The sequence below is a fragment of the Balaenoptera physalus genome (genome assembly GCF_965194825.1).
Source record: "Balaenoptera physalus genome assembly, chromosome: 3".
Classification (NCBI taxonomy): Eukaryota; Metazoa; Chordata; class Mammalia; order Artiodactyla; family Balaenopteridae; genus Balaenoptera; species Balaenoptera physalus.
The window spans coordinates 136,663,608-136,689,928 of NC_138890.1; the positions used below are offsets into that span (position 1 = coordinate 136,663,608).

The 26,321-nt window shown below is 39.7% G+C and overlaps 1 long non-coding RNA gene across 5 annotated transcripts in view; it reads left to right on the forward strand.

The window, feature by feature from the left end:
- LOC309657934 overlaps window positions 1-26,321 on the forward strand; it is a 138,853-nt gene that overhangs the window by 16,183 nt on the left and 96,349 nt on the right. For 4 of the 5 annotated variants that reach the window (XR_014261969.1, XR_014261970.1, XR_014261971.1 and 1 more), the window contains exon 2: window positions 11,249-25,450. This is a non-coding gene — a long non-coding RNA (uncharacterized lncRNA). The remainder of the gene's footprint in view (window positions 1-11,248; window positions 25,451-26,321) is intronic. The other variant, XR_014261973.1, reaches the window with a different exon arrangement.

A 26,321-nucleotide genomic window follows, 5' to 3' on the forward strand; every position in this document is an offset into this window, starting at 1 on the left:
TCCAGTTCTTTCCTACTCAGTAAAGAACCACACAACACACACTCATAGTGAACAAAGCTATTATTTAATGGAATCTTTCCACTGTGAAACCAAATTATTTTAATTGGCTTAAAATAATACTAAATGCTGAAAGCCAAGTACATGACCTCTGGAGTTGCTGGTGTTTAAGATATCATACTCTTCATACTTTCTAGTGAGAGTCTCAGACCCGTCTCTGAAGAAGGGCCAAATGTAAATAAATTCATAGTGTTTAGATTAAGGTTTTGCCAATGTATATTATGTCTCATATAAGCTCTTATTATATAACTTCCTTCTTTGGGTTGTACAGAGTTCTTGTTTGTTGACATTCAGGTTGTGTCTAAAAAGTGTATTTTTGATTTATCCTACTCACCTAGGCAGAGTGCCCTGGACCTTAGGGGATCTGGTTTATAATTCGTGGTTTATTTTTTGTGGTTGTATATTTCCTACATTTTGTTCATGTGCCCTTGGACTTCTTAGGGAAAGCTTGACAGCTCATTTTTATAAATCAATAAATAAGTAAGTAATACATCATGGATCAAAGGCCACAGCAGCAGCACCGTAGGGGGAATTATATTGTCCTAGGCACTTATGTACTTATAATGATGATATCCTTGGACCCAAGGCCTAACACATTTTTCGTTAGAACTATTAGATTCCATACAAGATCAACAATTACAAACATTCTAGTGAAGACGATTAAAATTCAACAGGCTTCTTTTACAAGCTTCAGAGTTTAGTATTCTTATGTCTTCCTCTTTGGCCTGACTTATTTCTGTATTTCAGAATTCCCTTGTTTGACTTCCAAAAGCTACTCTATTAATACCTCTTAAACCCAGAGGCATAACTGAAGAAGAATGAAAACTTGGAATTCTCGAATCTTTAATGGACCTTTCAGGAGCCAGTTCCAGCTTTGGAATTCCATCCAGGAGCAAGCATGCCTATCACTCCACTTGCTCCAGGTTTAACTTTAGAACCTCTAGTCCAAGAGGGGATTTTATCTCTTGTAAAATCCATCAAGTTTCCTTTGGGAAGAAAGGAATGAGCTTGAAGAGGGGGTTACTCCTCAGGAGCTGTAACCTAAAATGTACCTGCTGCATATGTAGATATTCATCTGCTGTATTTAGCACCGTCTCCCAGACCCCAACACAGTGCCCCAGCACAGAGGAGGACTCACACATGATTTGTTGAATCCATGAATGAATAAATACAATTTTTGAAAGCTGGTAGAAAACCCAACAATTTAATAGATAGTCTTACATCTCTGACTTACACATATATCACCTATACTTCAAAGCAAAACAAAGGGACATTTTATGAATAAAAGAAAATATAGGAAGATTGAAAAAAAGAGAGGCAAAGGGGAAAAGAGAGAAGAAACAAGACTATAGCACTTTATTCTGATAATGTGTTTGAATATTTTGGTATGCTAGTTGCTTAGTTTTCTGTCTAATTGTCTTGTTTTGGCCTTTTCTTCCTGTTTTGTGGTCAAGTACTGGGCAGACTTAACCAAAATTGTGATCATTGAAATTTGTTCTAAAAGCATCTTCATCCCTTTCATTGTTTTATTCCCAAATAGTTAGGTTAGTAATATCAACAGCAATAAAAATAGCTCACACATTTTAAAAAATTTAGAGCACTTTTAAAATTTAATGTACTTATTAATATGTTTGGGTCTACATGTACCATAATATATTTGTGTTCTATTTGCCTTTCTATTCTGTTTCCTGTTTTTCCCCCTTTCTTTTTGATTAAGCATTTTTTTTCCCATTTTTTCCTTTCTACTGACTTCTATGTTACACTCTTTTTACTATTATTGTTAATAGTAATGTTAGTAACAGTGACAGTGTTATTGTTATTACTATTAATGTTATGTTAACATTAGATTTACCCAGATACTTTTCATTTTTTTTTTCATTTCTTTCTTTTTTTAAATTGAAGTATAGTTGATTTACAGTGTTGTGTTAATTTTCGCTGTACAGCAAAGTGACTCAGTTATACATACATACACATTCTTTTTTATATTCTTTTCCATTATGGTTTATTACAGGATATTGAATATAGTTCCCTGTGCTATACAGTAGGACCTTGTTGTTTATCCGTTCTGTGTATAATAATTTGCATCTGCTAACCCCAAACTCCCAATCCATCTCTCTCCCACCCCCCTCTCCCTCTTGGCAACCACAAGCCTGTTTTCTATGTCTGTGAGTCTGTTTCTGTTTCATAGATAATTTGTTTGTGTCATATTTTAGATTCCACATATAAGTGATATCATATGGTATTTGTCTTTCTCTGTCTGACTTACTTCACTTAGTATGATAATCTCCAGGTCCATCCATGTTGCTGCAAAGGGCATTATTTCATTCTTTTTTATGGCTGAGAAGTATTCCATTGTATATATGTACCACGTCTTCTTTATCCATTCATCTGTCGATGGACATTTCGGTTGCTTCCACATCTTGGCTATTATAAATAGTGCTGCTATGAACATAGGGGCACGTGTGTCTTTTTGAATTATAGTTCTGTCCAGATACATGTCCAGGAGTGGGATTGCTGGATCATATGGCAACTCTACTTTTAGTTTTCTGAGGAACCTCCATACTGTTTTCCACAGAGGCTGCACTAACTTACCTTCTCACCAACAGTGTAGGAGGGTTCCCTTTTTTCCACACCCACTCCAGCATTTGTTATTTGTAGACTTTTTAACGATGGCCATTCTGACCAGTACCTCATTGTAGTTTTGATTTGAATTTCTCTAATAATTAGCAATGTTGAGCATCTTTTCTAGCACCTGTTGGCCATCTGTATGTCTTCTTTGGTAGCTCACACATTGGGAAGCCTTACTTTGTGCCAGGCATTAGCCTAAGGGTGCTGTATGCAGAACTGCACGGCATCTTCATGACTACCCTATAAAGTAGATGCCATGATATCTTGCATTCTTCAGACAAGGAGACTGTGATGAGGAGGTTTAAAAGAGTTAAGTTCCTTTGCCCAAGGTCATGCAGCACACATGTAGCAGCTTTGAAACCGGGCAGCCTTTCCCCACACCCTCTTGCTGGGTGCCCAGTGTCTTCAGTGCGTCCTCTTGGTGCACTCAGCCCTCATCACAGTGCTCACTCTAGCTGTGAAGCCTCAGGAGTCCTACGGTGTACCTGGATGGACTTTCCTCATCTCATTCTCTTCAAAACTTGAGTTGCTGTGTGTTCTTCAGAGCCCTCCTCTGAGAAATAAATCCTTGCTAATGGATTAAGAGCTGAGACTGAGTCAATTTGTTGTTATTCCAAGGAAATTCATTTATATATTTAACAGAGGCTCCCTAAAGATTGTGCTTCACCCAGAGGAGTGACTACAATATTGAGAAGTTCTGACAGTTGGTAAATCTTTGGGGGAGGGATACTAATTTGGTCCAGGCTGACTTTTCAGTGCCCTTCACATCACATTAAAAAAGCAGATGCCGTTTCGGCATATGTTCTGGAAAGATGTGACGAGGGAGAAAGTGTTGCATGTTCCTTTATTATTTGTAAGTAATTCTAGTCAGGCTCATTCTTACGTATGTACTCATTTCCCCTTTTGGCTGTGAGAGCACCCAGGGAAGTTTGCCTGTATCCTTTGGGGTTTCTTGGGAAAGAGGGCAGTTTGACACCGGAAAAAGAGAGACTGCGTTGCCCTTTTTGATCGACATTTGCACTGATGCAGCAAGCAAACAAGTTTCTCTGTGGGTGGGTGTGTTCTAAATCAATTCAGAATTCTTTCTTTAGTGATCTTGTTTGTTGTGGTATATGTATGTGGATAGAGAAGAGGAGAGAGAAGGGGAGAGAGATAGAGAGACAGAGAGAGACTATGAATAAAACCCTGGATTAAATTTGGAATTGAGTTTAAATTTGTGCCTTTCTATGAGATATATGGGAAATAAAAATTTCAATCTTGAATTAACTGATTTCAACTCTAACTGTGTATATATAGAGTCCAGTAGTCATGATAGGAAGCTCAGAAATAAAGCACAAACGGTGGAAAGAACAATGGTCTTTTAAGTCGGAAAGCCTGGGTTCTTGGACTCACCCTGCTGAATCTTAGCTGTGAGAACTGGGGCCAGTTAACTCTCCTCTCTGATACTCAGGAGACCCTCTTGGTTTGGACATGTTATAATTCTATGATTGAGTGATTTAAATCTTTGCCATTTGTAAACCTTTACTTCAAGGACCTCACCAGCTGTCTTAGGTTGAGTTCCCAAGAAGCAGACCCTGAGACAAAGATCCCCATGCAAGTGATTTTTAAAGGAGGTGTCACAGGGAAGATCAGTAAATGAATGGGAAGCAGGACAGGAAGAGTAGAAAGCAAAACAAAGGTTCCCCTTCGGCAAAGTCCTGTAGAATGTCTATCAGTCTTACCCACAAGGGAGCTCTGGAGTGTTAATTGTGCCTCAGAAGTGTCATTACATGAGGCAAGGGAGCTGGCTTTTCTACCCCTGTCACTTGTTAAGGGCCACCTTGTTTCCCCTGCTCCCTCTCTACTCAGTTCCCTGAACTTCTGGTTTCTCCCAGGCATGAATGCAAAGGGACTCTAGTGGACTGAGGGCAGTTTTCCTAAAAAGAGTGAGTGCTGGCTGCTGGAAGAGAAAACATACCCAAAAGGGAATGGTGCACAAACATGGTGGAAAGAGATCTGAGGAGAGCTGGGTGGGGCACCATTCTGCTCCACCCTACCATACTTTGTGAAAATGGCTAAGTTCCTGTCAACTTATATTTACATGGGGAGAAGAAAGATGGTAAATTAGACTTAGAAAGCAGCCACTCTCTTTCCAGGACTCACCAGTGAAGCCAAATGTCATTGTCAAACCAAAGCGACTCTTATCCTCAAATGTGATTGCTAACAAAGTTTCAGGAGATACGGGAAAGGCACCAAGATTATCTAATACGATGTAGAACTTAGATTCCCTCTGAGGTCGGTATAACATTTTTTATATAAGGCAGGGACAGCCTTAGGACAAAAGTTGTCTGCTCTGTGTGTGGTGTCCAGGATATTATAAATGAGTATACTCTAAAAAGTAATCACATGAAGGGTAAAAATGAACTAAGAAAAGGTAACTGGGGGAATCTATGCATATGCAAATATTCTTAAAAGCAAAGATATTTATGTTCAGTTTTCAGGCAATGGTTTTATTCTTTCCTCAGAGATACTTATTATGTTTTTTAATGAGTTACTCATTTTCTTTCAAAACACCTACATACTTAAAATGTTTTCTTTATGAATCAATTTTTTATTTGACAGAAGTGAAGATACTTGTGCCCATAAAAAATGCCATGTGTTTTTGAAGTGTTAGAAAAAACAGCTCTTTGGCACTAAACAAAGCTGAGGCAGGAATGTAGGAGAGCAGCTGCAGAATGACAGAAAAAATGTAAGATAATGAGACATGTGAGAGAATGTATAATTTAATGTGAAGCTTGAAGCAAATGGCGGGAGGAGGAACATAAATGAGAAAACAGTTAAAAATAGTGACTAAAATGACTTTAAATCCAATAAAACATAAAATGAATCAATTAGTGCTTAAACGATATAGAGGAGGCATGATGCTGTGAAAGAGTCTGGAAAAGGCTGACAGATTTTTAGTCTATGAATTTAAATTCATAGGACCAACAATTTCTCTGCCTAGAGAGATTTATCTGCTGTTTTTTCTTCTTATACTAGTTGACAAAATGACTTCCTTTCTTTTCCACTTTCTGAGATGTGAATCAATCTGTTATAAAAGCCTTAGTTTTCAGTTTTCTGAAAACATTCCACAAGATGTATGATAAAATGTGTTCAAGTTTTAGAAAATTCTTGTAACTCCCGCCAAACTGTGGCTCTTTCTGTATATGGATATTAGAGGTGCTTCTTAGGAATTGATCAGAGTTGGCTCATTGTGGGAGGTTGATGGAATTCTGGGGAATGATGGCAAGTAGCAAGTGGCTCTCTATGATGTCTTTTTACTTCTTCCTGGTTTTTATATTGTATATGAGCCTGAGTATTAGATCCTGTAACAATAACATTCAGAGTCTCTGCAGTGAGTGCTTACTCCATGGGAAGTTATGGAAAGCTTTTAAGAACCTTGAAAGCCTTTAAGAACAGGCTGACTATATCTGTCTTACTGGAACGGTTTACCTGAAGCTTGTGTTCATGAAGTTGAAGCTTGGACGACTTCTAGAAACCCTTCTTGTTTCTAGGAAAATAGAGTGTTCCCCATAACAAGTGCTCATTCAATGCTGGTTGAATATATGAAGGGATAAAATAGTATGAAAATGAGGTTCATGGGTAGTTATGCTAACAAAATGACGTTTTCACCTTAGAATATAAATAAGAAGTCTTTTATTTTTAACTAAAGTCCAGTCTAGCAAATACCTTTCTCACTCTTAGTTTTTTACATTTTCAAGATTCTGTCAATTCATTTTCTAATAGATGTATGCTTCTAATGGGTTAGTGTATCAGTTTTTCTTCAGTTTTCCTCCAAATTGATGGTATGTGTAATAATCAATTTAGCACTGAGGAAGTATGATAGATGAATGTTTCATTATAAGAGTTTTGAAAATTTTCTCATATTATCTCATTCATTGCAAGAATATACTTTGTGGAGAAGTCCATACCAGAATTTTGTGAGCAGCTATGGTCTTCTATTCCTATCTATTCATATTAAGGTAATATTTCTAAAATATGGTCTATGAACTCACTACCTCAGAATCACCTTGAATGCTTGTAAAAATTCAGATTCCTGGGCTCCAAAACAAACCAGTGAAATAGAATTTTAGGGCCTAGGCTCTGAAATCTTCATTTTTTCCAAGCTCTCAAGGTAATTCTTGTGAAAAGTTGAGAACCACTGGCCTGAAGTATAGGGTGTACCCCAGGCAGAATCGTTCAGTAGGCTTTGTCTTCAGAGATGTTTGACTGTTCCTCCCTGTTCCTCCCCTGCCTCCAGCACCTGTGGTGGTTATTTCAGTCCTCCAAAATGTATTTTATTATGAATTTACACTAATGCATCCATGACTTGATTTGTTGACCGTCCTAGATTGTGTATTTTAAAAACAGGACTGATGAGGATGGTACAGTAGGCCTAAAAGTGACTGGCTCTCTAATGGTGGACTTTTAGCCACTGGAACAAAGGATTTGTCTGCAGGGAGGGGAAGCCTCCTCAGCAACCATCCATCGCATCACTAATGCAACAGCCAGCCAGCCGTTCACCTGCTTACCAGGTGGCCCTTTTAAAGTCACTTCGTGCGAGGTCCCAGGACACAGGAGTCTGAGTAGGGATGAGGCAAAACCAACTGCAGTCTTTTCTTTCCCACTGTCCCTTTAAAAGTATTTAATTAGGGAAAATTCTTTTCCTGCCCCAGATGAAAACTTGTGCAGTTCCATGACATTTTGGTCCTTTAAAGTGAAAGAATGCATTCTCAATGGAGTCATTCACTGTGTCTGGTTTCATGTAATAATCAAAACTTTGAACTTGTTTTAAAACTCAATCTTCCCTTTTCCCCAGCTAGGCTTTGCTTTGGGCTGTCTGCTCACAGTGGCCTTTCTCCCTCTTCTCCCACATCTGGCATTTCTCTTCACCTCCTAGCTTGATAACTACCATTTCTTATCCTGCCAGGATTGAACTAAGGGGACATGGAAGGGCAAGAGAGACAGGAAAGTTCTTACTTGATTGGTACTACTTAGGATGGTCTGACGTTCTTCAGTCAGTTCTTCAGAAACTGCCACTGAGCACATGTGATGGCATATCTTGTGGTATGAGTGATGCATTTTTCTCAAGTTGGCCCATGTTTTTCTGTCCTCCCTCCTTCTTTCCCTCCCTCCTTTCTTATCTTTCTTTGTCTTTTCTTTTTCCTTTTTTTTTTTTTTTTTTAACCTTTTTTCTTTGCTGGATCACTCCACACAGATTAAGGTGTGATCCTCTTAAGCAGTTTTTAAGTGGTTTCAAATCAAATCAAAGGCTCCCTTCCTTTTATGTTTACACGCATGCCTCCTTTTCCCTCAGCAAATCCTGGGAATGCAGGCAGATTACATAGTACAAAGCACACTCTCTTTGCCTTGGACTAGCTAGCCAGCTGTTTCAGTTATCTATTGCTGTGTAACAAACAACTCATACAGTGGTTCAAAATAACCGTGATTTATTATTTCTAATGGTTTTGAGTTGATTGGGTGGTTTCTTTGCCTGTTTTGCCTGGGTTTACTCATGAGCTGCATTCAGCTGGAGGGTTGGCTGGGCCAGAAGACCCAAGATGGCCTCATTCGTACATCTAACAGGTGATGCTGGCTGCTGCCTGGGATGTCTCTCTTTCTCTCAACCCACCTCACCCACCTGCCAGTGTCTTTCAGCAAGTGAGATTGACTTCCTAAGTGGTAGGCTCGGTACATTGCCTCAAGAGACAACAGTAGAAGTTGCAAAGCCTCTTAAGGCTTAGACTTCTAAGTCACATAACATCACTGTTTTACATTTTATTGGTCAAAGCAAGTCCAAGGCCAGCCTAGATTCAAGGGGTAAGGAAATAGAAACCATGTCTTGATGGAGGAAGTGACAAAATCACAATGTAAAAGAGCTTAAATATCAAGATGAGAGGAATTTGTGGTCATATTTTGCAATCTACCACACTGACTTTTTAGAGTTTTTCAGTTTATGTCAAATATCAGTTCACTGTGTCTCTTTTACTGCAGAAAACATATATCAAGCTCTCTGAGTGGTTCCACTGAAGAAAATTCCTCATCCTGGGTTTGAGAGCAGGCAAAACAAGGTACAACAGGACACACAGAACAGTTCATTCCAAAGAAATCTTCCTAATTTTTGATACGCTTATTCTTTTATACCATCAGCATGAATGAGCATCATGTAACATGTTTATGTATGACTCCTTTGTAAATTCTTTATGTAGTCTCAGACCTCCTTTGAAATGCAATATTTATTGTATTTTGGTGCCTTCACCCAAACTTTATTTTAACATTTTCTTGTACTTATTTGAAAAAGATTTCCAAAGTGAGCTTCTCTAACTTCTGAGCAAATAGTAACGACTAGGGCAGCTTTGGAGTCATATGGGCCAGAGTTTGACTCACAGATTTGCCACTTACTTCTGTCTGATCCTTACATGATCACCTCTGCAATGGGACTAATAAGACATACCTCATGCAAGGCTTAAGCTCATTTTGACAGTCTCATTCCTCTTTGCCAGTGATTTGTCTCCAGCCCTGTGTGACCCGGTTCTGGCTTATCACATGTAAGGTGAAGTCTGCGAGGGGTTTCCAAGAGAGATATAAAAGATGAGGTCTTTTCCTTTGATCCTTTTTCCTCCGTTTCTTAGTTTGGATACTATTATATGATACCAAGAGCTAAGGCAGTCATCTTGTGACTAACCGGTGACAAGCCTAAGGACAAAAGGCCATTCCACTGAGAACAGTGGAGAGGTGTGATTGGCAGAAGATCCTGGCTGAGCCACTGAACTAACCCTAAAATGCCACTCCTGGGATTCTTGTTATGTGATAGAGTTAAGTATCTTTATTGTTTTGTTACTGATGGTTGGGTATTTTACTTGCGGCCAAAGCATACTAATTGATATAGTGGTTGTTATTGGATGTAGGAAAGGGATTAGTACCCAAGATGAATTAAAAAATAAGTAAAAAAAGACTGAGAGAGTTAAAATGACTAAGCCATTCTGTCAGTCAGTAGCTGATAGGAACCCTGAGACTCTGACCTCCACCTTCTAGGTCATTTCCAGTCAGCAAATATTTATTGAGCATCTACTAAATGCAAGTCCCTAGAAGGCACCTTCTCCATCTCTGGGCTCGAATATCAGGAGGCAGCCTAATGTGGGGAAAACAAGGTGGCAAAGTGAAAAGAACACAAGTATCAGATCCAGAGACAGGCCAATGTGATTTGGGTCAAGTCTCCTTCCTCTTCTGAGCCAGGTGCAGGTGTGCTGACCTAGCACGGTTGTGACAAGGATAAAATGAAAAATTAAGCAAGGTAATTCCTATGAATCCTGTCTCAAGGTTGAGTCCATACTAGCCTTCTTAAGATGTTGGCAAAGTGTTTGGACTGCTATTGGTTTCCCAAAGACTGTTGAAGGAGGACACAATTCCTCTGAAAGGCAATTTGGAGTCTTGGAGCAAGAAGATAAGCTAAACCAAGTCTGTCTGGGGAAGTCTCTATCCCAAGTGCAAACTCAAGGGCCAGAGGCCAGCTCTAGTTGATGATAAGAGTGGTAGGTGGGACTGAAGGGGGTGTTTGGAAACTAGTGTGAGTAAGAGTTCAGGAAGATGGCTGCAAACAACCTCAGGGTGTCTCTGGCCTGCCTGGATGTGTGGGTGTAGAAAGCCGGCAAGCCAGATGTAGAGTTTTCAAGTGTGCACAGGGTGCTTTGAGCAGAGAAGCTCAAGAAGCTTTCTCCTGGAACTGATCCAGATGTCAGAAAATCCTTCCTCCTCCTTCTCCCCATTGTTGTAAAAATCTCTACTGGGAAATAGGAGCATGTTCTGGGTATCAAGGAGGTTGAAATAGGCTTCATGCCCGGGTAGAGCAGAGTTAGTCTTTGGATGGGCGGGAACTGTGTCAGCCTGCAGAGAACTGACCCAGGGAACTTGGGTGGCAAGGATTAGTAAGAATCTGTGGAAGATTGGGCTCCCTGAAAACAGATCTGAGCTAGAGATTTGCATGCAGGAGATTCACTGGGAGTGCTTTCAGGAGCGCTATCTGTAAAGGAGTGAGGGAAGCAGGATTGGTAAGGGGAGGAGGTAAGCTTCAGCACAGTGGCAACAGAGGCCTCAGCCAAGGCAGGCAGAGCTCTGGAACTGTGAGCACCCTGGAGGAAAGGGGGCCTTGCTGTAACCAAGCATTGGATACAGGCTGTCTGACGAGGGGGTACAACCTTGGGTAAGGCAGCTTTCTTTGGCTGAGCACAAATCTCAGAGAGGAACCCAGCTCTGAGCCATTGGCAACCAGCGTTCCCTACAGCTAGAAGAAGGAGTGAGTTAGTCTTGAGGGGGGGCGGATCTGGCATATCTTAGCATTCACTATAAAACCCAACTCTTGCCTCCTGCTAGCCAATGTGACCCGATACAACGGCTTCATAACTCCTCTCAGCCCAGTCTGTCTTAAGCCATGTAAATTTGTATCAGTATGTAGTTGTTGATTAAAAAAATGTTCACAGTGTTTTTGTTTGCAAGTTTCTGAGTACTTGGCCTGTCTGTCTGTAATTAGTATCTCTTACTGTTTTAGGAAGGGATTCTGCCCCACATCTGGTCCTGAGGGCGCACCCACCCCCAGCCAGCCCCCAGCAAAAGGGAAAAGCAAGAAGAACTCTATGGTAAGTGTTCTACAATAACCATACCCAGAGCTCTCCTTTAGAAGCGCATGTCTGTCAATGTCAGTCAGATATGGGGGAGGATATTCAATCTCACCCTACTTATAAGTAGGGAAAGTTTATCACTACTTCTTAGTAGACCCTACTCCTTATTAAAGTAAGGAAACTTGGCCTTTATGTGATCTTGAGGCACATTTGCAAAATGGCCAAAATTTTATTACATTATCTTAAAAAGGTATGTGTTAAAAGCCTCAGGTCAAATTCTTTCCCTCTCTTCCAGCTGTCGCAATAATAATCAGTAAATGCAACATATGATACAATTGGTCTGTAAGATTGGTATTAACTATTATATTGATGTTAGCACCCGAGATAAACATTTAATGAGTGACTACTATGCGACCTATAGTAAACACTTTCTATGTATTTTAATACAGGCACCAGCTCTACCAATTAGATGCAGTTATATCCCCAGTTCATACATGATGATATTGAAAGGTGGAGATGAGGTGATTTGCCCAAGCTTACGCAGCTAGTAAGTGGCAGAGCTGTGGTTGGAACCTAGGTAGTCGAATGTCAAAGCTTGAGAATTTTCCTTCTACAGCACACTGATGATCATCCAGTCCTATCCCCCAAGAGGCTAATGAGCAGGATATGAGTAAATATCTGAGATCTAGAAAATAAAATTCTATTACACTTAAGGAAATTAAAAGTAAGGAAATAATCTTAAGGTTTTTTTTTTAAGTGCATAGGATCAGTATTTGAAGATCATTCACACATCAGCTGCTTCCCATTTCAATTGTAGTTTGATATCATGGGTGACTGTTCAGTGCAAACCCTCCATCTGAGGCAGATCAGACAGAGTCCTAACAGTAATAACCTTTAAATCAAGTAAGTTTACTCCAAATGTTCCCAACATAGCCCAAAGCCAGAAAAGTTCACAGCTCTACATTAAAATGTTAGAAAAAGATCACATTGCAGCAGCTGCTTATGTGGATTACCTAGTCTAGCCGTTCTGCTAAGACTTAAAAAAACCTGTCTGAGTTGCAGGAAGAAAAAAAAAGCAAGCCTCTAAAATATCAAGTTGGTGCCTGTTGGTAGAGCTGTGATTTCCCATTTGTTGCCCCAGAAGACTCAGGTGTATCTGAAATAAAAAGTCAAGATGTTTTTCCAGACTCTAAGGCTGTGGAGGGTTTGGTTTTGTTTCTGTACTTCCCCCCACCATGTCCTATGCTGTTTCCAGAATCATTGGCTTCCCTTGACAATTTTTTTAATCCTTGAAATGTTTCACAGCAATCCAAAGCACATTAGGAACTCTCAGTTCCTAATGCTGTGAGAACTCTCCCTTCTCAAAGCAATTTTATGCAACTTCTTTTAATACTTTACAAAGAAATAAGGTCAAATGGACTTGCCCTCTACCAGTGTCTTCTGACTAAAGGCCAGTGATACTATTACTGTGCGTGTGTGTGTGTGTGTGTGTGTGTGTGTGCTCGCGCGTGCGCACGTGCACACCTGACCCTTTGGAAATTTAATGCATCTTAACACTGATTAAGATTTTTATCTTCAAGCAAGAAGAAACTTTTGGAAATGATGGCTATATTCATTTTCTCAATTGTGGTGATGGCTTTATGAGTGTACACATATGGCAAAACTTACCATGTTATGTAATTAAATCATATGCAGTTTTTTGTGTGCCGTTTACACCTCAAGAAGAGTATTACTCTGAGATGGTCCCTAACATAAGTCATGTGGGAAAAATAAATCAGCCTCTGTGTGAGAGTAAACAAAATCCTGTCCCCTCTTGGGATCTTTCAGAGGTGTAGAAAATCATGTTTTTAAGACATAGTGAATTTAGGCAGGATTTAATAAACTTATAAGAAAAGTTACTGCAGGTTTGTTGCTTAAGACCTAATTTTTGCATAATATCATATTATATTTGAAACTCAAATTAGAGCTACCAACCTGAACAAAAGACCTGGGAAAAAAGATCTCTGTGCTTCTTTTGAGAAATGTCATAGTCTGAGAAAATAAATCGGGATAACTGTGGAAAAAATAAGATTTTTATCTACAGAACATCAAAGCATGGTCTGTAAAGCATGGTATGATCTCCGTTTTACAGAAGGGGATACTGAAGTACCATCCTAGAAAGGCCCTCGCAACAAGATTAGAAACTGCGGTGAGGATTTTCAGTTATCAAGTTAACTATCTCTTCCGGAGCTCCTTACGCTCCCCTTTCTCTCCACAGTGCTGCTTTTAGCAGCATTGGTTTCTTGCCTTTCCTTGTTACTGTGGTTATTGTTGGGGTCAATCACAGTCAGAAAAATGATGAAAGTAGATCGTACAATAGCATATTTCTTTGTGTGGTGATGTTAAAGACCTGGTTTCTGACATCATTCATTTAGTTCCAGTATAATCATCTAGACTCAGAGGTGGAAATGATATTCTTTTCAGGGTTCAGAGATTTGCTGAGAGGGGAGAGAGTGTTAGAGTATAAGGGTTCTGCCCCGCACTACAACCTTTTTCATCACACAGAACAAAGTAAAAGTTAAATTGTCAATCTAGTTTGAGGATGTTTATGAGAAGTTCTGAATCACCTATAAAGTGTCTGTGAATCTGAAACAGAGAGATCATGTTTCTCATCTTGTTGCTTGCAAGTTCAGAGTATTTAGCTTCTGTTGTGAAATGTTTTCTCAACTTGAAATACCAGGGTTCCTCACGCATGGAGAGAAGTGGCATAAAAGTGCACACAACTGATGTCACATCAAGAAAGGCCAATGAAATTCATGGTGTTGCTCCTGGAAGATAAACAGACTAAAAATAATCAGTATGGTAGACCTCTTGGTTTACCTTTGCATAGTTTATTGGCTAAGATTTTCTTGGGCCACATGCAGCTTACACCTGAACTACAGTGGTTAACCAAACAGGGTTTGAGTTTTCAGACTTAGTAGGGACTTGGAGGTAATCATTCCAGTGTCATTGTTCAAGGATGTCAATGAGAAATAAAGATCCTTCTTTTTTCTTGTTTCTTGTTCTACCATCCTTAATATATGGCTTTCATCCTCATGGACTTAAGTTCTACTTCTAGGAATTATGTTCAAATTTCAGACTAAGGACAAAAGCAAAAAACAAAAGGCACATGTGAGCTTACTCTGTCTCTTTTTAATAATAATAATAGTAATAATAGCAACAACAACAATTTAAAAAACATTTTCCAGAATCTCATGTAATAGAGTTGCTTTTATGTCTCGTTGGCCAGAACTGGGTCACATAACCACAGCTAGCTACAGGGAGTTGAAGGAAGTATTTTAAAGTGGTAATATAGCCATTCTGAATTTTTGATTTTTGTTAGTAAGGAAAAAGTATAGAATAGTTGTTGGGTGGGAAAGGAAAATTAGGAATAGGATTAATGCCTGTGGGAAGGAAAGGACATACTTTTTTTTTTTTTTTTTAACATTATACTTCACGTGTTATATAAATTCAAATAGTCCATCTTCTACAAAGTTTCTCTTCACTCTCATTTGTTTTCTCTGGATTCCTATGGTACTTTGTCCTTTACTTTAAATAGAGTGTCATTGATCCCATTGTATTCATGCCTATTTTCTTCATTTAGACAGTGAGCTTCTTGAGGATAGAGACCTAGTCTAATTTACCTTTGTAATCTCATCATTTACTACTGTGACCGGCACACTAGTAGGAAATAAAAGGTTACTTGAATAAATATAAGGACAAGGTAAGCAGTGGTAGGTCGTGATCCCTAGGAAATGGACTCTGAGATTCTGGGGTGTATATACATGCCTCTTTCTGAGACTTCCTCGAATCCAGTCTCACATTCTTTCTCCTTATAAGCACTTGAGCAGTCACAAATTCTTTCCCCCACCTGTCCTTCTCAACCTAAGATTCTGCATATACTCTTACCTTGGGCCAGTTTCTTTCTACTCAGAGTGGGTGACCAGCACTGCCTGAAATCCTGTCCTTTGGAAGGATTACTCCCCACTTTGAGTAAGGTATGAGCTCAAGCAATAACCCAGTGTTGACTTGTACCACACACCAAGCTGACTCCTCTGTCAGTAAAGTTCATTTGTTTCCTTCTCAAAAAGGATCCCCACTCCTAATGCAGCCAAAGGTGTAAGCTGAGGGACAGTCTTGGGTGCAAAAATTGTGGATGACATGGGGTCTGGCTGTTTGTTGAGGCAGTTTACTTGTACTTTCTGGCCCTGCTTGTGCCTGGTCTCTAATGTTCCACTTCTATCTTATGACTTTGATTTGACTGGTCTGAAAGAACAAATGTGGCCTACTTTTGTAAATAAAGGTTTATTGTAACACAGCCACACCTATTCACTATCTACTGTCTATGTCTATGTCTGCTTTCCTGTTACTGATGCGACAGCAGAGGTGAGTAGATGTGATAGCAACCCCATGGCCCAGAAAGCCTAAAATATTTACTATCTGGCCTTTTATAGAAAAAGCCGGCTGATCCCTGGCTCAGGGAAATTTGGGAATTCAAGATTTTTTTATTGGAGTATAGTTGATATACGATATTATATGTTACAGGTGTACAGTATAGTGATTCACAATTTTTGAAGGTTATATTCCATTTATAGTTATTATAAAATATTTGCTATATTCCCTGTGTTGTACAATATGTCCTTGTAGCTTATTTTATATCTAATAGTTTGTACTTCTTAATTCCCTACCTCTATATTGCCCCTCCGCCTCCCCTCTCCCCACTGGTAACCACTAGTTTGTTCTCTATATCTGTGAGTCTGCTTCTTTTTTTGTTATATTCACTAGTTTGTTGTATTTTTTAAATTCACATATAAGTGATATTATACAGCATTTGTCTTTCTCTGTCTGACCTATTTCACTTAGCATAATGCCCTCCAAGTCCATCCATGTCACTGCAAATGGCAAAATTTTTATTCTTTTTTATCACTGAGTAATATTTCAGTGTGTGTGTGTGTGTGTGTGTGTGTGTGTGTGTGTGTGTGTGTATGGCACATCTTCTTTATCCATTCACCTATTGATGGACACTTAGATTGCTTCCATATCTTGGTAATTATAATAATGTTGCTATGAACATTAGGGGTGCATGTCTCTTTTCAGAGATTTTTGACCAAATCTGCTCAAATGTTCTCATCTCAGTTTTCAGGGTTCCATTTTTTCCCAATCAGGACCTTGGCCTTGGTAAAACAGGCCTGCTAAAGCTGAGAATTCAGCTTTCTTAGTACCTGTGCTCCTGCAGTCATTAAGTACTGAGTTTGATCCTCAGTCTTTTCTGCCCTTCGGCTGTAGGAGATGAGAATCTCTTTGTAAGCCAAAATGCCCCATCTTTCACATTTCACCTTATATTGGTGATTAATCACCCTCAGCCTTCCATTGTCTTTCTCCAGGGTATCAGTGGTCCAGAGCAACAGCCATCCAGTTTCATAGTCCTTGTGAACCTCTCAAATGCCTTAGGTGTTATATTTGTTAGTGCATTTCCTTCTCCCAATATCCTGACCCAGTTCATACTCAGGGCTTCCTTCATGGGTTTGCAACCTGTGGAGTTGCACAGGGCCCTATGCTTAGAAATGTCCCACACTTGGTTTAATACTATGCTGTCACCATCTTGAAATTCTTAATAATTTTATCTTTGCACTGTATTTTGTAAGTGAAGTCTGATGGGGCAGTGGAACCTGTGCATGAACAGCGGAGATAGGTGCACCATGCGTGTCCACCATTCTGTGCCATTCCATTAGCGCAAAGCATTTGCTGTGCTCCATGAACTCAGAATTCTCCAGCATACGTGGGAGTTCAGGGAGATGCAAAGCAAGGAAAAGGTAAGTAAGACTGTAGCTGAGTGAGAGGCGGGGACCGGGATGATGCAAGGAAAGAGAAAGATAGGACATAATTTCTTTTCTTTTCAGTCTTTCTTTACTCATCAGTAAGCCAAAGGTAGTGTTGGTAGAATGTGTGTATTAAGAAGTGAAACTAACAGTTGGGTTATTTTTGTGCTGTTTTTCCACTGTTCTGCTAAGAACGAAGTATATATTCGAGTGTAAGCTAGGAGCTATGAATTGTGTCATTTCTATGATTCTGCATACGAGGTAAATAATCTTATATCTGCATTTAAAACTGATATTGCACAATATAAAGATAAGTGGTAGCACTCAAGTTAGTAATTAAAAATTTTAATCGACAACAGTAGATAGCAAATTAAAATCCCATGAGAAGTCAGAGACTGCAGAAGAAAGGGAAAAACTTTATAAAGAATCTCTGGCAGCATTGTTTATTCCTAGTTTTTTTTTTTTTCCTTGAACAAGGGGCCCCACATTTTAATTTTGCACTGGGTCCTGCAAATTACATAGGTGGTCCTTTCACCACTGTGAAGTTATTTTGCAGTTGAATTACATGCTAAGGGCAATCAATGCACCACCTACCACTAGTCTTCATTGCTGGCCAGTCAGTGAGGGATCCAGCTCCAAAATCTCCTTTCAGAGTCTAGTTCCCAGGACAGCATCTGGGAGCTGTCTGAGGTTTGGTTCCCCACGAGGAAAGCTCTGAGATGGAGATTTGCTCATAGGTGCTGCCAGGTATGATTTCAGAAATATCTGCGTAGAGGTGAGGGAAGAAGGGAGGCAGAGGAAGAAGTTGCGTTGTAACGCAATTGTGACAGGAGCTTCAGATGATCTTATGGGGAGTTCTGGAGCTGGGATGGACCTTTGGAGTTGTTCCAGTTGAGGCCAGGGGCCTGGACCTTTCTCCCCTCGTGTTGATCAGGCATTGGATGCAGGCTGCGCCCAGGGAGTGGGTCATTCTCCCTCAGCTGAGCGCAGTTCCTGGAGAAGCGTTTAGTTGTTAGTCCCAGCAGCTAACATGCACAGCAGCAGGGGGATGAGCAACTCCTAAAGGGGGTCTGGGCAGCACAGAGTAGTGTCCGCTGAGCAAGGCCCACGAAACAGCCCCAAACAGGAGGACATCAACAGATTCCAAAAGAAACAAAGATTCCCTCTGTCTTCCAGTTTTTAAAAAGTCAGACAGTGTAGAGCAGACAAGAAGAATGCTGCTGTCACATTCACCATATAATTACTTCATTGGTTTAACTATGAGTATTAAAATAGAGTCAGGCCGATATCAGTTTTAGTACAAGAAAACTATTACTTAAAAAAAAAAAATTCCCTCCCCGCCACCTTTTCTTCAGGCTCAAAGCCTATTCTATCCAGAGTCTTGACTTATGGAGAAATGTGGAAACTAGCATACTCTTACTAAAAGTGTTACCCTTGGGCTTCCCTGGTGGTGCAGTGGTTAAGAATCTGCCTGCCAGTGCAGGGGACACGGGTTCGAGCCCTGGTCCGGGAAGATCCCACATGCCGCAGAGCAACTAAGCCCGTGCACCACAACTACTGAGCCTGCGCTCTAGAGCCTGTGAGCCACAACTACTGAGCCTGTGCTCTAGAGCCCACGAGCCACAACTACTGAGCTCGCGTGCTGCAACTACTGAAGCCCGTGTGCCTAGAGCCCATGCTGCACAACAAGAGAAGCCACCGCAATGAGAAGCCCAAGCACTGCAACTAAGAGGAGCCCACACTCGCCACTACTAGAGGAGGCCTGCGCGCAGCAACGAGGACCCGACACAGCCAAAAATGAATAAATAAAATAAATAAATTAAAAAAAGAAAGTGTTACCCTTGTAGCTCTATTACACTAGGAAAGAACTCAGACATATCAACTGCATAAGACAAGTGTTAGGGCCCACAGTCCAAACCTTACAAAACTGTCTGCAGTGTATAGCACAGTTTTAGAATTAAAAATAAAATGTTTCCCTTATGATTGATGAGATTACATAGGGGCTGGGTTGAGATGGCATGTGCATGTGTGTGAGTATATTGGTTGGGGGTAGAGTGGAAGGGACACACTTTACAAGTTTGAACTGGGTAAGCCCAAAGGGATCATGCTTGGCCTAGGTCCCAGGGTACAAGTTTGTACTGGACCATGAAAGATGATTCTTGGTCGTGTGTGTGTGACACCTGGTGTAGAGGCTGAAAGGAAGGCATGCCTTGTCAGGGATTTTCCCAGATGCTTTCTGGATTTCTCCACCATTGTCAGCAGCGCCTCCTTTTAGACATACAAATCATGTATACCATGCATTGCCAGGGCACCACTGGTCTGGGAGTAGCCTGCTAATTGTTCTTTCTCACTGGTATAATCCTGGGGAAAGGGAAAGATAGGCAAGAAATCAACTTTTACAAGAACTCTATTTCTTGGTTTGAAGGAAAAAGATCAGGTCCTTTGGGCATTGGATAGAATATCCAAGGTTATGGGGAGAGGCAGGCTCTGTCTCTCTGTTGGCCTAACTGTCCTGCTCAGGGTAGTAAGGTCAGAAGAAGCCAAACTTTCAGGGGAATAGAGGAAAGCTCAAAGCTCTAGCCATGGATAGGAGAGACAGCTTGAACTTCTCAGGCCCCCTTTACCTTGCTGCTCTTCCTCTTTCTTTTTTCTTCCTAAAACAGCAAGTTTTAGGAAGAAGAGGGTAAGAGGGTACCTCTAGGGTACCCTCTGCCTGTATTGAGGTTCCCAGTTGCTTCTTTGTAGACAAAGGTCTCTGGTTGTGCCAATGTCATTGACGCTCCGCTTTGAGGAAGTACTGCTTCCATGTCTGTGCACCCAGGCACTGCTAGGAGAAGACGCTCCATTTCCTCAGACACAGGTTTCTCCACAGCTGATCACTCTCGGCCACCTTGTTCCAGTACTTGTTAACTTGGGAGACCTGTAGTACGCTGAATGTATCCAGCAATGAAGAGAGTCTCAACATTGGCATGTCAGGCAACAGGTCCCCCATCTTCTGCAGCCCGAGCCCGAATATGGGCAGGCTGGTGGGGGTGTTGGAGAATGATATTTAACCACCAGTTATAATCTTGATAAAGGAACAGAGTAACACTCATTTTGGACCTTGCGGTTGGCTTGTTCCATATAGTTAGGTAGAGCATGGATTGCCATTAAATGAATTTGAAATAGAGGAAAAGTGTTTCATGAGGTAGGGAGAGATGCTGACACATTCTTGCTGCATTTTGAAAGACCAAACTTGGACTAAAGTCTTATCATCATAAGCAGAGCAGATTGTCCATTAGGGTATCTACTGGAAGACAGTACCTCAGAAACTCCCCCAGGGCTTACATACATCTTCAAACAAAATTCTGATTCCGGAGATTAAAATTCTCATAAAAGAGGAAAAGATCTCACAAATACCTCCTTGAGAAGGCATTCGGCCACTGTACTTTTTCCTTATCAGTTACTGTCCCCCCTCACCCCTCTCACCGTCTAGTTTTTCTAGCTCCTAGGAAACAAAATTGTCATAGCATTCAAGATACCTTCTCTTCTCATAAAACAATAATCACACTGTAAACCCCAAGAATGCTGCAATAGGTGTCTCTGGTTCTTTACTAATGCCGCTAGTATTTTGTCTAGCCTTAGAAAAGCTTTTGGCTCAGTGTCCTACTCATATTTTTGGGCTATAGCTTGCTAGAATTGTCAGGACAAGTAAAACATTTCCCTTTCAGCGTTCATTACAAGAAAAAAAAAAGTCCTATTGTATTTCTTAAAAGTGACTTGTGACTCATCTCCTTTTTTGGGATAGAGATATTTATAGCTTGAGATTTGGTTAGTGGTATACTTTTTGGTTGTGAAAAGTAATGCAAATGATTAGAGACTGAGAGATGCTGAAAATGGTATGAGTTTTATTCATTCATTTGCCACACCTACAGGATGCAGAAGAACTGTCTAGAAATGTTTTAATGAATAAATCTTATGCGCTCTTAGTATAACTCCCGAATTTAAGATTGAACTCTAAATTCCAGGTGCAGTTCATATTGAGGCAAAGGAATAAATTGCCACATTAGTGCAGACTTACTTTGACTAATATTTTTTCATTTTATTAAAAAAATGAAAATAGCTTTATTGTTTCTTTATAATTGTTAGTAAATGTTTATATTCTTAAATTATATTTACAGGCAGGAAAAAAGCCAGTCACACATGCTATTGCAAACATTTCAGAAAAGACAGTGACATATAAGGAAAAAACCATAAATGTTCATAATCTCACCATCCAGGGGTAATCGGCATTACGTTAGTAGTTTTTAGCCTTACAGTGTATTTTTGTATTTATACATACGAAGGTATAACTTGCCAGCATGGGATTGTATGGTATATGGTGTGCGGCTTGCTTTTTTTATTCCTCAGTAAATGAGCCTCATCGTTTTTAGGGAATAGATAGATACACTTGTGAAATATATCCCTCTTTAGACTGCTTGCTATGGCAAAAGTGGAACCATTTCATAGCAAATGAATTATTCATCATTTTCTTAGCAGTTTGATGGAAAGACTGGATAGGCAGAGGAAACAGCAAATTTTTGCTTTGAACTTCTTCTTGCTTAATTATATTAAAGGAATATTTCTGGGGACAGAGGGTTTTTTGACTGTCATAGAGCCAAACAGAATGATCAAGAACTGTCAAAAGGCCTCTCAGGGTATAATAGTTGGTGGGTTTCCTGGGGGACTTGCTGGGGCCTCTTAGGAAATAATAGGGTGTATTTCTCCACAAACATTAGTCTGAGTCTTCTGTTTGTTAGAAGAGCATATGAAATGTATCTGTGAACTTTTTGTTTTTGGATTGCCAAAAGTCTAAATCTAACACTGTAATGTTACCGACCTCAGATTTTTCCCTTTCATTTTTATTTCTAGCTGTGTATAGAACCCAAACTGAATGAAGGCTAGGAATGGGGGTGGGAGGGTTATAAATACATTATGTTTGAAAGTTCTTGCCTTACGTAGACAAGGTCAAAGTTCATTTTAGTCAAAATGTAGTTAGCTTGTTTTTTCCCACCTTGAATCACGTGTTGCTTGTGTAAACAAAAGGAGATTACACAGTGAAATTAGAATCCAGTAAAAACTTACCTGTTTGGGGCTTTGTAAGACATAGTTGTCCAAACTTGTCAAGTACTACCAAAGGTGAGAAATCTAAGTTGGTTGAAATTTGGCTGTGTTTCCGGAGCCTGAACTGGATTAGTAAGTGAGTACCTGGACTGAGTCATGATGTGAATGTTCAACAGCACTTACAGGGTGTGACTGCACTGTATCACTGCACATGTGCACGTGGCCTTCCAAGTTGATCCAAAGGGATGCCTCTTTGCTTTATCATGGTCACCTCCCATATTTCTGAAGTGAAGCTTATAACCCAGAGAGGATAAAATTCCTGGGAAAATAGTTGAAAGACTTTGAAATTACCAGCAGTCTTGGCTTATGCTATCACATGACTCTGAAAGCCTTTTGCTGATAGAGTCACAGGGCTGGAAATGATGGAAAGAGGTCACTTAGTTCATTTTCCTGCCCAAGGCAGAACTATAAGTGTACACTGGTGGTCTTGCTTCTTGTTAAAATGGTGTGTTTTTTTTGTTTTTTTGTTTTTAACAAGAAAACACCTTTTTTTCTCAGTAATTACTAACTTGTGTTTACTTTTGTTTTAGTCACAGTAACTTTGTCTCAGGTTTGTTGGAGAACAAAAAGAGTTACCAGATACTGAGTGATTAGGTTTCTCATAGAATTAGTTTGTTCCACTGATGAAATTAAGTAGTCAAAATGATCTAATACGATAAAAGCAAGTTAAGGTAGTTATAAGTACACACACACACACACACATACACGTTATATTACTAATGCCACGAGTAATGGCATATTGTCACAGACATATTTTCGAAAATCAGTTTTTCAGTAATTAAGTTAAAGTTTGGGAAAAAGTGTATGAAAATCTCCTGGAGCATTTTGGCACATCCAGAGCTCTTGCCCTACATTCAACTGTGAAAACAATCAACTTTTCACATATTTCTCATTCATAAAAACAACCAATTCTGGAAGAAAGAAATGGAATTCATAACATTTTTTGAGGCTTTCCTAAGTTGAATTCATAGTTTAAAAAAAAACAAAAAACTTTTATGCTTTGCTTCTTCTATTTCTGCCTCCAAAATATATTTTGAACAAAAAGTCTCATGCAAATCAATGCCAGATTTTCTGGTCACTTGGAATGAACCGCAGACCAAAATAAACTCACATATAAGCACTACCCACAAGAAGATTACAGCTGCATTATACATAAACAGTTAAAAAGCAAGTTAAAAGTTAACGTAAGACTCTTGCAGATGGTGCATAATGGATTACCAGATAGTGATAAGGACAACTGCTTGAGGCCAAAGGGGGAAGAATATCAGTCATATCATCTCTATGATAAAAGTGAGTCAGAATAGACAACCTTTAGGGACCCCTTCAGGTTATAATTGAATGATACTCACCGATTCACAGTCAGTGTGATGTGGCATGACTGGATTCACTCAAGTTATATTTCTCTCTTTGGAGTTACGGAGAAAACATAAAGAAAAGTCTCTTTCTTTAGGAGTGTATTGCCTTTACTGTTTATTGTTGCTGCTATGAGAGACAGACATATAAAGATATAAATAATGTACAGAATTTATCTTGATACTGTGTCTTTACATACAGCCAACCATGAAGCCCATACTCAGTAAAAATAAGCACAGAGTTTTCAACCCCCTTTGGAGGTAGCCGTCTTGGCCCACTTGTTCCCTTCTACCTTTGCTCTTCATGACCTGTTTCATCACTGCTCACTATATCACCCTTGCTCTGATCTTTTTGGATTTATCTCCATGTGATTGCCTTTGAACTTGGTGGCAACTTTGGCTTTGATAATTTTAACTCTGGGTAGTCTCTAGGGCACATCTGCTACTGGCTTTTGGCTTTTCTGACTATTGAACACTCTGTCTTGTCATCAAATCCTCCCTAGTCTCAGAACCTACAGGGCTGTGTTTGGATTATATTTTGAAGGATGAACTGAATTCACAAAAGATAAAGTGGAAGAACATTCCAAACCAAGGCAATAACATATTCAAAGATAAAAAATCCTGAAAGAAGTTGGCACATTCACTATGCTGTGATGGTATATTCAGATATTAGATCATCTTCAGAGGGACTTCTGTGGCTCCATATACAATTTGATGGCTTGACTCTTGGCAGAACTCATAAAGGGAGAGCCTAGTAGTGGGCATTTGATTTTATGGAATAATTATCTGGGCAGAGAACATATATTGTAAATCATCTACATATACCAAGGTGAAGTGAGTGTGGATGAAGTCACCAAAGGAGAGTGTGCAAAGTAAAGTAAGAAGAGAAGTCAGGAAAGCGGCTGAGGAACATAAATGTCGAGGCAATTGAAGCTTATCATCAACTAGGATATGGCACCAGTGTGAGCCTCATTGGTTAGCAGGGACATCACTAGAATTTGACATTGAAACAGGAGGTAGGGTACGTTCACAAAGAGATGTTTAGTTTTGATTGACAATATTTATCATTAATAGTACCATTAGTAAAGGTGAGGCATAATTACAAAGTGATGCCAGATGGACAAATGGTAGCATTTAAAAAAGATCTTTCATGGGATACCTCAAAGAGTGACATTCCTAATTTACAAACTGGCAGTAAGATCCAAAGTAGAGATAATGAGATGCTCAGGGAAACGTTCAGATGAACAATATGCTAAATCATGTTTTGCTATTTTTTTTTCAAATTCTCACATTCGGACTTCAGTACATATATTGCCATATTTTCTTTTTTTAGGCTGTTCTTTTTCCATAGGGCTATGGATCCCTAAAGTTTATATTCTCACTCTAGGTTGGAGATAATGGCAGTCAGAAACTGTTAGATAAGATCAATTAGTCAGTTTACTCAGGCAAGGAGTGGGGTTAAACTTGGGTGTGCCACTAAAATGGACCTCATCCGATAATACGATGCCTCACTGCCAAACTTCATGAATCTCCAAAGCTCTCTCTAGTCTACAGGGCATTCTTTGATTGTCTCTAATTCTTGCACAAAAACAAACACACAAACAAACAATATGGAAATATACTCATTTCTTTTCTTCCAATATACGTAAGCTTTTTGCTTCTTCATTGACAGCTGGTTGGCCTCCTGAGACATGGTTCTGAGCAATATCCAGAAACAAGATTAGTGCCTGAGGAGGAACATTGTGAAATCAGTAAGAAAGCAACCTTGCTGATCCAAAGGAGCAAAATAGTTCTTTGGTTGGTGAGTGTTCCAAGCAAAAATGCTTAAAGGGTCCGGAGAGTTCTACTTCTCACCTGACTCAGGGTCAGTTAAATTTCATTTCTGTTGAGTCTTGGATCATGAATGGGTGAAACTGTTGCTCACTGTAGGGCAGCTCACTCATTTCCTTTGTTACATGCTCTTGTTTTGCCATGAACACTAAGTGACCTCAAACACATTTTTTTCTAAAATTGTAGCAACAAGGGACTTGAAAAAAAATGAAACTCATGAGACAGCTATCTCTCTTGGCTCCTGAAAAGGCTGCTTCTTAGTCGCCCCAGGAAAGATGAAATGATGTTACTGACCCCATTTCTCAACAATGATAAATGGATTGCTTCGGCAATAAATGCAAGGATACTGGCTAAGAATGCTTTCAGAGCTTTATTTTTGCCTTATATGTTTATCATGGATTCAACCAATTAAAAGCTGAACCAAACTAGAGCTCAAAACATCACTTTTTTTTAAATGTTGCAAGGATTTCAAATATAAAATCACTAAAGACCTCATATGCACATTGAATGTCTCTTCCCCTCCCCCAAGTTCCACGTAAATAAAGTATATTTCTTGCATTCTACCATTAACTGTGCCAGATTATCAAGTTTTCTCCTGAACAAAGTTTGGATGCTTTCATTACAATTTCCTTGTAATATAATTATGACATTTTGAAGGAAATAAGAAGTCATCAGGAAACATTTAAAAAGATTACTGGCAAAGATATCTGCCTAATTCTGGAAGAAATCAGGTTTAGATTAAGCAACAGAAATGATAGAAAGAACTATATCTCTTATTTGGTAATTCGGAGAGACAAGGAATCTTTACTCCCTGCAAAAGGCAAACAAAATCCTCCATCTCT